The following is a 15,255-nucleotide window of genomic DNA, read 5'->3' as shown; positions in this document are numbered from 1 at the left end:
CTGTCAGGCCTGGACAGACTAGATGCAGGAAGGATGTTTCTGATGGCCGGGGAGTCCAGAACCAGAGGTCATAGTCTAAGGATAAGGGGGTAAGCCATTTAGGACTGAAATGAGGAGGAATTTCTTCACCCAGAGAGTGGTGAACCTATGGAATTCTCTGCCACAGAGGGCGGTGGAGGCCAGTTCATTAAGTATATTCAAGAAAGAGTTGGATATATTTCTTAAGGCTAAAGGGATCAAGGGATATGGGGAGAAGGCAGGGACCAGGTACTGAATTTGGATGATCAGCCATGATCTCATTGAATGGCGGAGCAGGCTCGAAGGGCCGAATGGTCTACTCCTGCTCCTATCTTCTATGTATCTATGTATCTATGTATGACTAGTCAATCACTCTTTTATGAAGCAGGTGTTGGCCAGCAGACGGGGAGAACTCCCTGCCCCTCTTTGAATAGTGCCGAAGGGTCCACTTGTACTACAGAAACAGGCAGCTAGGACGTTGGTTTTATTAGTTATACTGCTGCCAATTAAACTACCTGATGGAGATGGGCACTCACCAAAACTGAAACCCAAAGTACTGCGGATTTGGATTCAGCTGCACTACACATTATTTATCACTGCAGCTGCTTCTGTGCAACTCAGCATTCGAACTGCCTTCTAAGAATATTTCCGTGAGTCAATTTATAATTCAGCAGTGTAGTTACCTGTGAGTTATAAATGGGTCACGTTACCCCTTGCAGACACAGGATTTTGTTGATCACACTTTTCATTTTTTCAGAAGCTAAAACACATTCACATTAATTTTCGTGCTTTTCCCGTTCCTAAAGACCTGCCTGTGATCAGGAATGCTAGGTCAAATTGGAGGATGTTATTTGATATCAGAGCAATTGCTAAGCTGGTGTTTTGGATTCCCATCTTTAACTGACATTGTGAGTATAGGTTAATGAAGGAATCAGACCACCGCAGGGATAAAAAATGCTGCCTTAAGTTAGTCTTATGTGAAGTGTGTGAAAATGGGGGGAAAGTATTTTAAGCTAGGAGACCACATGTATGTGATGAGCCAATTTAGGACACCTGAATGCTGATTAAGTTGAGCCCAAAGGTCGCAGGAACCTGGCAACGCAAAAATATAAGTGATCCCTGGGCTCCTGTTACAGCGCTGGCATCAGTCCAGTGTCAGCATTCATCTATCACTGTTCACAGATTAACCTGGCAGTAAATTTGCTACTTCCTTTCCATAAATCCCTTCTGCAGCTACAGTTCATGCTCCCTGACCATCAATAGATTGATCCACCATCATTAAAAGACGCTATTGTGACGCTGATGTTAAGTATATGATGGAAATTCAAGCTATCAGATCAATCTATTCCACTGTTCCATTTACCTAACCTGTTACAGTGGGTTAACGAATGTTGTACAGTGCTGCACTGACTACATTTGACTGCATGATTGTTTATGGCATTGTGAATATTTGTCTGCAATAAAATAATTTAATGATTCCCTTTAGGTATATAATGAAGAGTGCTGTTTTTCACTAATAATTATGCAAGGACATCAATCATATTGTAGCCTTGGAAACGTGTAACACTACCATTCTGAGTTTCAGACAGCTTGCATCTTTTAAATAGATTTACTTAGTCAATGAAATCAAGTCAACAAGAAACAACAATAACTTGCATTTATGTAGCACTTTTAAAATAGAAAATTGTCCCAAGGCAGTTCACTAAGGCGTATTCAGATAAAAAATGGACATTGGGCCAAAGATAGATATATTGGGAGGGGTGACTTAAAGCTTGGTCGAAAAGGTGGGTTTTAAGGAATGTTTTTAAAAGGAGGAGAGGACATGGAGCAGCAAAGGGGATTAGGGAGGAAATTCCAGACTGGTGTCTAGATGGTTAAAGGCTCAGCCACCAATGGTGCATCAAAGGGAGGGGGCATGCATAAGTGGACAGAGTCAGAGCAACAGAGAGGTATTTTTTATGGGGGCTGGGGGGGGGGGAGGGAGGGTGGGGAGTGCGTTCTAGGGCTGGAGGAAGCTACAGCGATAGGGATAGGCAAGGACCTGAAGGGATTTAAACACAAGGATGAGAATTTCAGAATTGGAGGACCATTGTAGGTCAGCAAGACAAGAATGATAGTTGATCGGGACTTGGTACGGGATAGGATAGGGGCAGTCAAGTTTTGGATGAGCTGAAGTTTACAGATTGTGGAGGGTGGGCATCTGGCAAGGTGGGTATTGGAATAGTCGAGAGTTTGGACATGACACAGGCATGAACGAGTGTTTCAACACCAGATAGGCACAGGCAGAGGCAAGGGATGTTGCGGAGGTCAAAGTAGGCGGTTTTTGTAAATGAGAGGATATGGGGCCAGAAATTCAACTCAAGCTGGAATAGAATGCTATGGTTGCGAACAGTCTGGTTCAACCTGGGGCTGTGGCTGGGGTAGGGGATGTATTCGATTGCAAGGGATTTGTGGCAGGGGCTCAAGTTGATGGCTTTTGGTCTTCCCAATGTTTAACTGGGGGAAATTGTGGCTCATTAAAGACTGGATGTTGGACAAGTAGGTTGACCGCACAGTTATAGTGGAAGGGTTGAGTGAGGTGGTGGAGAGTTAGAGCTGGGCGTTGTCGGCATACATGTGGAAGTTGACCCCAGGTCTTCGGATGATGTTTCCAAGCAGTAGCATGCAAATGAGGAAGAGGAGGGAGCCAAGGATAAATCCTTGGGGGACTCCAGAAGTAATGGTGCAGGGGTGGGAAGAGAAGCCATTGCTGGGAATGCTCTGGGTAAGAACGTAACCAAACGAGGGCAGTCCCACTGAGCTGGACAACGGAGGAGAAGTGTTGGAGGAGAAGTGTTGGAGGAGGATGGTGTGGTCAACCGTGTCAAAGGATGCAGAGATGTTTATGAGGAAGAACAATGCATCATGGTTACAGAGGGTGTCACTTGTGACACAAAGTCATAAAAAAACTTCTGTTCATGCTTAAAGGAGTGAGATTGTTTTGCCTCTCTCTTCCCCACTCACTCCTCCTCTCCCCCCACCCCCACCACCCTGCCCACCACCCTCAAAAGAATAAAAGAACCCTTTTAGGTTTTTTGTATGATTCTCTTTTGCACTGTGAAGTTGCTATGTTACTAATATTTAGTTTTGCAATCATTTTAAGGACATGTTACTTAGTTTGCTAATTATGGCTTCTTTCCCTTCTGGGATCCTTGTGTCACCCATGTCCTGAAGTGGGCAGGTGGGCCAGTGTTGCTCCAAACTAAGCATTAATAGGATCAAGTGGTTGGGTAAAACTGTCCAACTTTCTCTCAAAAAAACCTACAATTGATGTGTATATTTTCAGTGCTCCTTGGAACTGTTTAGTTCATCGTACTGAAATGACTGTAAAGTTCCTACAGAAAGATTGGATGTCCAGACCTTGGCTGCGAGGCTGTGCTCTGTGCAGGTATGAAGCATAAACCTATAGCAGCCATGAATCCCAACCTCCCTCCCATTGTTGGTGTAGTGCTGATACCGGGAAAAAGACACAAGATTTCCGCAACAGCGGTTCTTCAAAGTCGTCCACCTCATTTCCTCAAAAAGTGCTACACCTCTCATTTTCGAATCAGCGGCGTGATTCTTCAGCAGCCGTGGATTGCATCAGTCGAGAGATGTCTGCCTGTAGGAGGAGGAGCTTAACATATGCGTGCAAGTGTTAACCACTCTGATATCCATAGTAAACCTCGCGCTTTCAGTGTGGAGTTGAATTTTGAAGTTCAGCAGCCCTGTAAGACCTGTCCAATATGTGATTGACAGCTCAGATCACCATTTAAGTTGACACATATGGCGACTACATTTGACAATCACGATTTTCAATTTTGTCAGACTGATGACAGATTGAAGTTGTCACACTCATCAAAGCAGACTGCAGGCTGTTGATCACATGTATGGTGTATTGTATTTCAAGAAGAATATGTTCAGTAGATCCATACATGTAATAAATATACAGCCATTTAATTTACAATAGGCAATTGAAATATAAATGAGTAAGCACTGCGTAAGAGTAAATATAGAGACCTTCACTTTTAATTTTTAATACACTTGCTCAGAAATAAATGAACCCTCAGGACATTTTTCTGCAGTGTTCTACTCAGAAGTGAGATATTTCATTCAAATTGTTCCCTCAGTGTCATATTTTACTAAATTGTATGAATGTTAATTAATTCTAGCACCAAGCTTCCTTGCTAACAGGTACAGTTTTAATTCAGTTTGACAAACAGCATTTACTTTAAGGGTGCATTGTGGGGCTTTTAAAATAATTAATTGATTGACAATAATTAAATACTGATAACATGGCTGCAGTGTACTTGTGAATATAGTTGTTCTGACTATTCACAAAGAGTTGAAGGATAGGATTTGCATAATCTGTTCTTTAATAAAAGCTCAAGCGGCTTTTTGCAGACAAAGGTTAATATTTTGGACATGACCTTTTCTTGTTTTGGTGAAGGGTCACACTCTAAATGGCCAGACCTTTTTCCTCCTTCAGATGCTGATGGAGTTCATTTGTGCATTTCCAGCATTTTGTTTTATCCTTAGTTCAGAGTTTCAACTTTCAAGTTTCTGATTTTGCATCCTTGCTATAGTCCTTTGAGAAGCTTAAGGTGTTTGTTTAGATCAATAATCTGGCTCCACAGATCCATTTATTTCTAACTGAGATCTTAAATTACTGACTAGAAGTCATTTATTTGGGACAAGAATGAGCAAATCTGCTTTGAAATAGATCTCAAATGAACCACAACCACACACAATGTCAAGTAGTCCTGTAGCTAACTGCCCATTTGTATTTATTGATGCCTTATCAAAATGCAAGCCTCACAACCAATATAAGGCATCACGTGCAATATATCAATATAAGCAAATGGGCCTATACTCATTGGAATTTAGAAGAATGAGAGGTGATCTTATTGAAACATATAAGATACTGAGGGGGCTCGACAAGGTAGATGCAGAGAGGATGTTTCCCCTTGTGGGGAAATCTAGAACGCAGGGGCACAGTTTCAGAATAAAGCTTTTTTAGAACTGAGATGAGGAGGAATTTCTTCTCTCAGAGGGTCATAAATCTGTGGAGTTCTCTGTCCCAGAGAGCTGTGGAGTCTGGGTCATTAAATACATTTAAGGTGGAGATAGACATATTTTTGCAAGATAAGGGAGTGAAGGGTTATGGGGAGCGGGCGGGGAAGTGGCTTTGAGCCCAAGATCAGCCATGATCTTATTGAATGGCAGAGCAGGCTCGAGGGGCCAAGTGGCCTATTCCTGCTCCTATTTCTTATGTTCTTTTGTAACAGCAACCTCAACAACAATAATAACACACATTTCTATATCTTTTCTATTATTTATATATCTTTAATGTAGAAAAACAACCCAAGGCATTTCACAGAAGTAATCAGACAAAAATTGACACCAAGCTAAAGGTAGCGATATTAGGAGGGATGACTAAAAGCTTTGTTAACGTGCTAAGTTTTAAGGAGGGTCTTAAAGGAGGAGAAGAGAGCTGGAGAAATTTTAGGGAGGGAATTCCAGAACTTAGTACCTAGATGGGTGAAGGCACAATCGCCAGTGGTAGGGTGAAGGGCTTGGCGGATGCACAAGAGGCCAGAGTTAGAGGAACGCAGAGTTCTTGGAGGGTTGTAGGCCAGGAGAAGTTTACAAAGATAGGGAGAGGTGAGGCTTTGGAGGGATTTGAGCAAAAGGATGAGTGTTTTGTACCGGGTGCCAATGTAGATCAATGTTTAACTGGAGGAAATTGCGTCTTATCCAGGACTGGATGTTGCGACTGGAAGCAAGGCATTGCTGGAGATGCTCTGACTATGATTAGATAGGTAATAATGGAACCAAGCAAGCGCAGTGCCACTCAGCTGGACAACCGAGGAGAGGCGTCGGAGGAAGATGGTGTGGTAGGCCGTCAATGGCTGCAGAGTGGTCGAGAAGGATGAACAGGGATAGTGCACCATGGTCACAGTCACAGAGGATCTCATTTGTGGTGTGGTAGGGGTGGGCAAGGTTTTGGAGAAAGGGTGATTGGAGATAAGGCAGTAATGTACAAGGACAGAGGGGTCAAGGGTGGATTTTTAGAGGACGGGGGTGATGATGGCTGTTTTGAAAGGGAGGGGGGAAGAGTATCCGAGGAGAAGGAACCATTTAAAATGTCTGCTGCCACGGGGCCAGGAAGAAAAACGGAGTCAACAGTTTAGCGTGAATGGGGTTGAGAGAGCAGGAGATGTGTCTCCTGGACAAAATGAGCTTGAAGAGGGCACGAGGGGTGATGGAAAATAAAGAAAAATGTGGGTTCAGGACTAGGGCAGGGGGTTCCTTGTGGGAGGTTTGACTTGGTGGGCAATGAGAAGGGGCATTGCAGGAGAGACTGCTGAACGGGTGTTTTCAGTCTTGGTGAGAAAGAAGACTTCCCGCACTTGTTGGAGATGAGGGTGGAGAGGGCAGAGGAGAGGTGTTTATGAAGATGGATAGTGTATTGATTTGTATGTGGGTTCAATGACGACACATTCATGAAAGAGCTTGTCTTTTTATCTAAAGTATGTTCAACTCAGTTAACAGCATTACAGGAGACACCATGTTAGAGATCCATCTAAAACAAAACTAAAACTAAACTCTCTCTCTCACATGCCCTCTGCTGGTAAGGCATAAATAATCAAACAGGCAAATATGCTGGTAAGGCATAATAATCAAACAGGCAAATACCATCACTATTTGCTGATATCATTACATCTCCCTTTCTTAAAACAAAAGTATTTTACTTTTATCTAACAACATGTTTTCTTTGTATTACTCTGCATTTTAACTGTAACACTTAATGAACTTACATTATCATTATCATTATCAAGGTTTACTAACCTTGTTTTGTGTGTTCACATGAAATATGTAAATACACTAGAACTTGAAGAGAGAATAAGACAACATTACTTCCTTCTATAACAAGAGTCCTTAAATTTGCTCAATGAGTCTCTCAGGAGGCTTCACGTGTCTTGAGGATTTTCTGATTGATTGTCCTTGAATCTGAGTTGTTGCCTCAGATGATGATTTCTCAGCTGTGTGATCAGGTTGTTCAATAGTATCAGTCTTTTGACCTGCTGTGTGATCAAGTTGTTCAACAGTATCAGTCTTTTGACTTGCTGTGGCTGGTCCCATGAGAAGATCTCGACGATTTCTTCGCAGAACAGCACCCTCATCTGTCTGAATGGTGTATGATCTTGGTTGAACTTCACTCAGGACAGTTCCCTTCTGAGTCCATATGTTTGTTTTGTCTTTGAACCTTACTTGGTCACCAGTATGGAGTTCAGGTAGGTTTTGTTATCCTCTGTCATAGTAGTACTTTTGCTTTTCTTTCTGTTGTTCTTTGAACTTCCTCACTTTCTCCCCCTCTTTTGTTTTCAGGAGGTTCTCCGGGATGGGTAGGTTTGACCTTAGCAGACGTCCCATAAGGAGTTGGGCTGGTGACATACCACACTCGAGCGGCGTTGTGCGGTATACAAGCATGCTCTGGTAGAAGTCAGTTCCACTGTCTTTTGCCTTGTACATCAGTCTTTTCACTGTCTGGACCGATTTTTCCACTAGTCCATTGGACTGTGGAAAGTGAGGACTTGACGTTGTGTGGACAAAGTCCCACTCTTTGGCAAAGTGTTGGAAACTTGCATTGTAAAACTGGGGTCCGTTATCTGTGAAGACCTCGCTTGCCACGCCATGTCTGGAGAATATGGCTTTCATACATGTTATCACAGCATCTGCAGTGGTGGTGTGCAGTCTACAAGCCTCTGGATACAGGGAGTAATAGTCTGTGACTACAAGATAGTCCTTCCCTTGACATACGAATAGGTCAGCGCCTACCTTCTGGTAAGGTCTGTCTGGTGCTGGGTGTGGCTTTAGTGGTTCTACTGGATTGCTTGCTCGATATTTCAGGCATATTGTGCAGTTTGACACCTCATTTGTCACATCTTGGTTGATTCGTGGCCAGTACATCACCTCTCGTGCTCTTTTCTTACACTTTTCGATTCCCAGATGTCCTCCATGGATCCTTTTTAGCATCTCTTTTCTCAGACTCTTTGGGATAACTATTTTACTTCCTTTGTAGATGATGTCTTCGACCACTGATAGTTCCGCCCTGCAGTTCCAGTACTCTGCCATGTCAGGTGAGCAGTCTTGCTTCATGTTGGGCCATCCATCCAAGATGCTTTTCCCCAGTCGTCTCATTGTTTCATCTTTGTTTGTCTCAGTCTTTATGAGCTCCGTTTTTGCATCTGCTATGGGCAGTGCACTTGTGATCATGTCCACGTAGGCGTTCACTTTTTCATCCATTTTGGTGTTTGCGGGCTCACTTGGGTCAACAGCTCTGGACAATGTGTCTGCTGTATACATCAGCTTACCCGGTGTGTACGCAACATTCAGTGTATAGCGTTGCAGCCTGATCATCATTCTTTGTATTCTAAGCGGACAGCTATTTAGTGGCTTTTGGAACAATGCAATCAAAGGCTTATGGTCAGTCTCTACACTGATTGCTTGTCCTGCCACAAACTGGTGAAATCTTTCACAGGCGTATGTGATGCTGAGCAGCTCCTTTTCTATTTGAGCATATCGCGTCTCCACGTCTGTCATTGAGCGCGATGCATATGCAATAGTTTGCCAGTAGTCATATTTTTGCAGAAGAACGGCATCGAGCCCACTCTGTGATGCATCTGATGATATCTTGATGGGTCTCGCTGGGTCATAAAACCTCAGAACTGGTTCCTCTGTGAGCAGTTTCTTTAGATCGCTCCATGACTTCTCATGCTCATGATTCCATTCCCATTCTATGTTCTTTTCAGTTAGTCGTCTCAGTGGCACCATCTTTTCTGAGAGGTTGGATATGAATTTACCCATGTAGTTGATCATTCCATTAAACCTCTGCACGTCCTTTTTGCATTGTGGCTTTGGCATATTCTCAATGGTGGACACCTTTCTGGGATCTGGTCTGATGCCCTCACTGCTAAGGATATCTCCCACGAATGTCAGTTCTGTCACCCCGAGCTGGCATTTCTCTCTATTCAGCTTCAGGTTTGTTTTCCTTGTTGCTTCCAGCACTTTTTTCAGTCTCTCGTCATGCTCAGTTCTCGTGGTTCCCCATACTATGATGTCATCCATTGAGGTATCAACTCCCTCCAGATGCTCATAGATCACATGGATAGTTTTGTGATACACTTCAGGAGCTGAGGCAATGCCAAATGGTAACCTTAGGAATCTGTATCTGCCAAATGGACTGTTGAACGTGCACAGTCTTGAACTTGCCTCGTCCAGTTTCATCTGCCAAAATCCTGATGATGCATCTAACTTGCTGAAATACTTTGCATTTGCAAACTGTGACATGATTTCCTCACATGTAGGAAGCTTGAAGTGCTCTCTCTTTATTGCTCTGTTTAGATCTCTTGGATCCAGGCAAATTCTGAGCTTTCCATTCTTTTTGTCCACAATGACGAGGGAACTCACCCACTCAGTTGGCTCATCTATCTTCTGAATCACGTTCAGGCTTTCCATCCTGTCCAACTCTGCCTACAGTTGCTTTTGAAGAGCAAACGGAACTTTTCTGCATGGATGTATGACCGTTGGCATACTTTTATCTACTCTGATCGTGTTTTCTCCTGGAAGGCAGCCTAGACCCTGAAATAGGTCGTTGTACTCTTTCATGAGTTCATCATAGACTGTCTCTCCTTCGCTTTCCACAACGAGGACTCTCTTTACCAGGTTCAGTCTCTCACAGGCTTTTAAACCTAGTATGGCCTGCACATCCTTTGGCACCATGATTAATGCTAACGTGTGCTCTCTGTCCTTGTGTGTCACTTTGACAATGCATCTTCCTTTCACTGGTATATCAGTACCTGAGTATCCTGTCACTTTCACTTTTATTCCATGTATCTTTGGTCTGGGTCTAATTTTCTTAAAATCAGTCTCTGATATCACATTAACTTGTGCTCCAGTATCCAATTTAAATGGAATGTGTATGTCATTCACTTTTAGTGTCAACATCCAGTCTCTTTTTTCTTTTTTGTTTTCAGACACGACATCTACATAGAACTCCTCTATCTCGCTTTCATCTAATGCATGGACCTTGCTTTGTTGCGCTTGGTTCTTACAGCAACGGGCATAATGGTTGTTTTTGTTGCAACTATTGCATGTTTTACCATATGCTGGACACTTTTTTGGTGTATGCTGTGTACCGCATCGACTACATGACTTTCGATTGCCCCTTTCATTTTTGTTCGCTGGCCACGCCTCTTTTTTCACATTGGCGCTCTTTTTGTTAAACGGTTTGTGTCCGTTCTTTCTCACTGCATCCACGTTGCAGCTACTGTCACTGAACAGCTCCTTTGCCTGCAACTTCACAGTCTCTGTAGCCCTACACAGTGCTATGGCTTTTCCCAGGTCTAGATTTTGCTCTCTTAGCAGTCTTTCCCTTAGACCATTATCTGGAATACCACACACCAGTCTGTCTTTTATCAGCGAGTCTGTCAGTCCCCCAAATTCACATGTTTTGCTTCGGTTTCTCAGTTCAGTCACATACTGATCAATAGTCTCTCCCGTTTTCTGTACACATGTGAAAAATCTGTGCCTCTCAAACGTCACATTATGTTTAGGTATGCAGTAGGCCTCAAACTGTTCCATTATTTTATCTAGCTTCATTTTGTCTCCATCAGCAGCGAATGTGAAGTTATTATACACCTCCAGCGCTTCATCACCCACGACATGTAAGAACACTGACACTTTCATTTAATCACTTTTCTCGTCAGCTCCGATTGCTGCTAAATACAACTCCAAATGTTGTTTGAACCTCCTCCAATTTTCAGCCACATTACCTGTTAACTGAAGCTTCGCCGGTGGGTGTAAACCTTCCATTTTTCACTTCGTTAGCTATTCTCCAATGGTAAGTAACGATGTTCTCTTTTGGCTTGCTAATATGTGGAGAGCTGATTTAACTTCAGATTTTTCCTCTTCATCTCTTTCAATCACTTCTGACACCATGTATTGATTTGTATGTGCGTTCAATGACGACACATTCATGAAAGAGCTTGTCTTTTTATCTAAAGTATGTTCAACTCAGTTAATAGCATTACAGGAGACACCATGTTAGAGATCCATCTAAAACAAAACTAAAACTAAACACTCTCTCTCACATGCCCTCTGCTGGTAAGGCATAAATAATCAAACAGGCAAATATGCTGGTAAGGCATAATAATCAAACAGGCAAATACCATCATTATTTGCTGATATCATTACAGATGGTAGTGTAGAAAAGAAGCTGGTGGTTATCTTTGTACTCCAGGATGATCTTGGATTAATGAACACTTTTGCTGTAGGTGAGCAAGGCCTGATAGTGCTTGATGTAGCCCTGCCAGATCTGGTGATGGATGGCTAAACCAATTGTGTGCCATATACGTTTAAATCAGCACTCCTTGGACTTGAGAGAGCAATAATGGGGGATTAACCAGGGGGTAGAGTCTCAGGGTTTTACTGAGGACAAAGGCAAGAGGTGAGGGAGTGATCGAGCATTCATTTCAAACGTTAATTAATTTCTACCTGCCCTAGGATTCAAGAGGGGTTCACATTATCATTGCTAGCCATCTATGCAGGGCAGTGTTAAAACAGTAATAGACTAGAATGAACATAGGAACAAGAGTAGGCCACTCAGCCCCTCGAACCTGTTCCGACCTTCAATGCGATCATGCTGATCTGTATCTTAACTCCATCTACCTGCCTTGGCTCCATATCCTTTGATACCCTTGTCTAGCAAAAATCTATCGATCTCAGATGTAAAATTACTAATTGAGCCCCAGCATTTACTGCTCTTTGTGGGAGAGAGTTCCACACTTCTACCACCCTTTGCATGAAGAAATGTTTCCTAACTTCTCTCCTGAACAGCCTGGCTCTGATTTTAAGGTGATGTCACACAAAGTATGTGTGTATTCAATATATGAAATATTGGACAGATAAGGAGGCATCCTCCATTTATATGATTACTGGGTGTCTTTGAAATGCTGGGTAGATCTCTTTGGCTCCCACATCACTGAAATAGCCTGCATTTCTTCACTAGCAGTGTTTCATTAACTGATGTTCCAGGGTAAGCATTCCTCTGGTCACTATGAATAGCAATATTGTAAATGTGTTTAAGAAAATTTCATCTGCTCGATATTTGTAGCGATATTACAAATTCATCGCATGGTCAGAAGTGACCAGAGGAAATCTTGCCCCATTGTTGTTAAGCTCTGCTGTCGTGGGTATGGACATTTCTCAGTTTGTAGAACACATGCAAAGAATTTAATCGGAATTGACACTGAGATATTCAGAAGCCATACAGTTCAGCAATGAGTCTGAACTACACCAGCGAGGTTCAGGTTGTTCCCTTTTATTCATTGTCTGCCATATGCAAGCTTGTAATTAGATGTCTAAGCAGTGAGACTCTAAGTCACCTTTTCTAATTAGCAGTTAGCTTTCTGAATGGGAACATAAGGACATTGGAACAGGAATAGACCATTCAGCCCCTCAAGCTTGTTCTGCCATTCAATTAGATCATGGCTAATCTGTATCTTCACTCCATCTATATGTCTTGGTTCTGTAACTCTCAAGAAACACAGAAAGCTAGCATGCAGGTACAGCAAGCAATAAGGAAGGCAAATGGCATGTTGGCCTTTATTGCAAGGGGGTTGGAGTATAAGAGTAAGGAAGTCTTCCTACAATTGTACAGGGCCTTGGTAAGACCACACCTGGAGTACTGGGCACAGTTTTGGTCTCCTTATCTAAGGAAGGATATATTTGCCTTGGAGGCGGTGCAACGAAGGTTCACTAGATTGATTCCTGGGATGAGAGGGCTGTCCTATGATGAGAGATTGTGTAGAATGGGCCGATACTCTCTGGAGTTTAGAAGAATGAGAGGTGATCTCATTGAAACATACAAGATTCTGAAGGGGATTGACAGGGTAGATGCTGAGAGGTTGTTTCCCCTGGCTGGAGTGTCTAGAACTGGGGGGCATAGTTTAGGGATAAGGGGTCAGCCATTTAACACTGAGATGAGGGGAAATTTCTTCACTCAGAGGGTTGTGAATCTTTGGAATTCTCTGCCCCAGAGGGCTGTGCATGCTGAGTCTTTGAGTATATTCAAGGCTGAGATCGATAGATTTTTGGACTCATGGGGAATCAAGGGATATGGAGATCGGGCAGGAAAGTGGAGTTGAGGTCGATGATCAGCCATGATCTTATTGAATGGCGGAGCAGGCTCGCGGGGCCATATGGCCTACTCCTGCTCCTATTTCTTATGTTCTTATGTTCTAATACCCTTGCCGATCAAAATCTATCAACCTCAGTTTTGAAATTTTCAACTGATGTAGCCTCAACAGCTTTTTGGGGGAGAGAGTTTCAGACTTCCACTACCCATTGTGTGATGACGTGCTTCCTAACATCACTCCTGAACTGCCGAGCTCTTATTTTAAGGTTATGCCCTTTGTTCTGCACTGCCCTACCAGAGGAAATAGTGCCTCTCTATCTACCCTATCAAACCCTTTAAGCATCTTAAACACCTCAATTAGACCACCCCTTAATCTTCTATACTCAAGGGAATATGAGCCTAGTTTATGCAGCCTTTACTCATAATTTAACCCTTTTAGTCTCGGTATTATTCTGGCGAATCTGCATTGCATCCGCTCCAAGCCAAATACAATATATTCTTACTGAGGTGCGGGGCCCAGAACTGAATGCAGTTACTCCAGATGAGGTCTAACCAGAGTTTTATGTAACTGTAACATAACTTCTACCCCTGATATATACTCAAACCACTGCTGTAGGGGGTTTTGGTTTGGGGTTTGTGTCTGGCCAGTCAGTCGTGTCTGAGCTGCTCCAGCCCTGTGCGGTTCGAATCGCTTCCCCTTTGGTTCTGACCACCGGACTTATTTACGAGTAGCGATACAGACAAACGAGACCAGTGGTTCGGTGCAAAGAAAACCAATGTTTATTAAAATAGAGAACAATTACTATACAGAGAAAATCACTATGGATACAACACAATTACACTTAACGGGGGAGGAGAAATGGACACATCGAGAGAAAATGACTAAAATGACACTTTAGCAATTCCCCTTAACTCCCACCCTTTACACCTATCTAGATTGTCTTGTAATGGGCCAGAAAGTTGATGCTCACCAGTCTAGGATGTTGAAACGCCTGCTCCATGCCCTGTTGCCTGCCGATGTTTTAGGTTTTCACCGCCCCAAACCAGAGATACCCCAGTAATTCAAACGTAACTGCGGGTATCCTACATCCCTGGACAGGCTCTTCGTCGCCGACCCTCTTGCTGGGTTGATGATACGGCAGGGCACCAGAGGCGAGGCGGGAGAGAGAGAGAGAGCGAGATGGCTTCCCGAGGGACTAGTTATACCCTTCCTGGTAGCCCTTATCTCCCGCCAGATCAGCTCATTTCTTTTGTCTAATCTGGACGTATTGAAACTCATACAAAAGGTACCGATCTGGGCCCATCGACCTGGATGGCCGGTAATCGGTTTTACTGATCTCATCAGTGTTCCCCTTTGTCCAACGGGTTTCGTGATGGGGCCATTCCAGTCTGAATGCCCCGTTGATCGTTTGTAAGCAGTGTCGATGTTCTCTAACGAAGGTCTGGAAGCAGCTAAGCTTGTCCCATTACATATTGAATAGGCCTTGCCTGCTCTTGATTGTTTGTGCAAACAACCTTGATGGTTTTTAATCAGAGGCCCGAATGCCACTGGGTTTGCTTCTCATGCATAAATGCAGAAGGTCTGTCTGCATTTGAATTTCTGGAAAGTTCCTTCTCACAGTCATGAGAATACAAGCTTATCAGTCCAAACTGAAACTTACAGGCTTTTGCCATGAAGCTAACCGTAGCCATCTTGTTGAGCCCTGGGTTTTAAACTCAGTCCAGCCAGGGTTTCTTTAATAAACCAAAAGTAAATCTTCGGGGGGGGGGGGGGGGGGGGAGACATGAAATTTGCGAATCCTTTCACTGCAGGTGTGCTGGTTTGCAAATCCTCATCACTAAAACTTTTTGAAACACAAGAAATCTGTCACGGTTGCTGATAAAATGGCCTGTATTTTCCGATCCCTAGGGGTGTGTACGAGGTGTGTACACACCTGTAGGGGCCTCGCAAGTGCCGGTTTCAGGGATGCGAAGCGCATGATCTGCCTGTCCTGGAGAATGGCCTCCACGGGGGGGAG

Source organism: Somniosus microcephalus, chromosome 26 (assembly GCF_052327205.1).
Source record: "Somniosus microcephalus isolate GS21.2 chromosome 26, FLI_Smic_1.0, whole genome shotgun sequence".
NCBI lineage: Eukaryota > Metazoa > Chordata > Chondrichthyes > Squaliformes > Somniosidae > Somniosus > Somniosus microcephalus.
Note: the sequence above shows the minus strand (reverse complement) of the source record.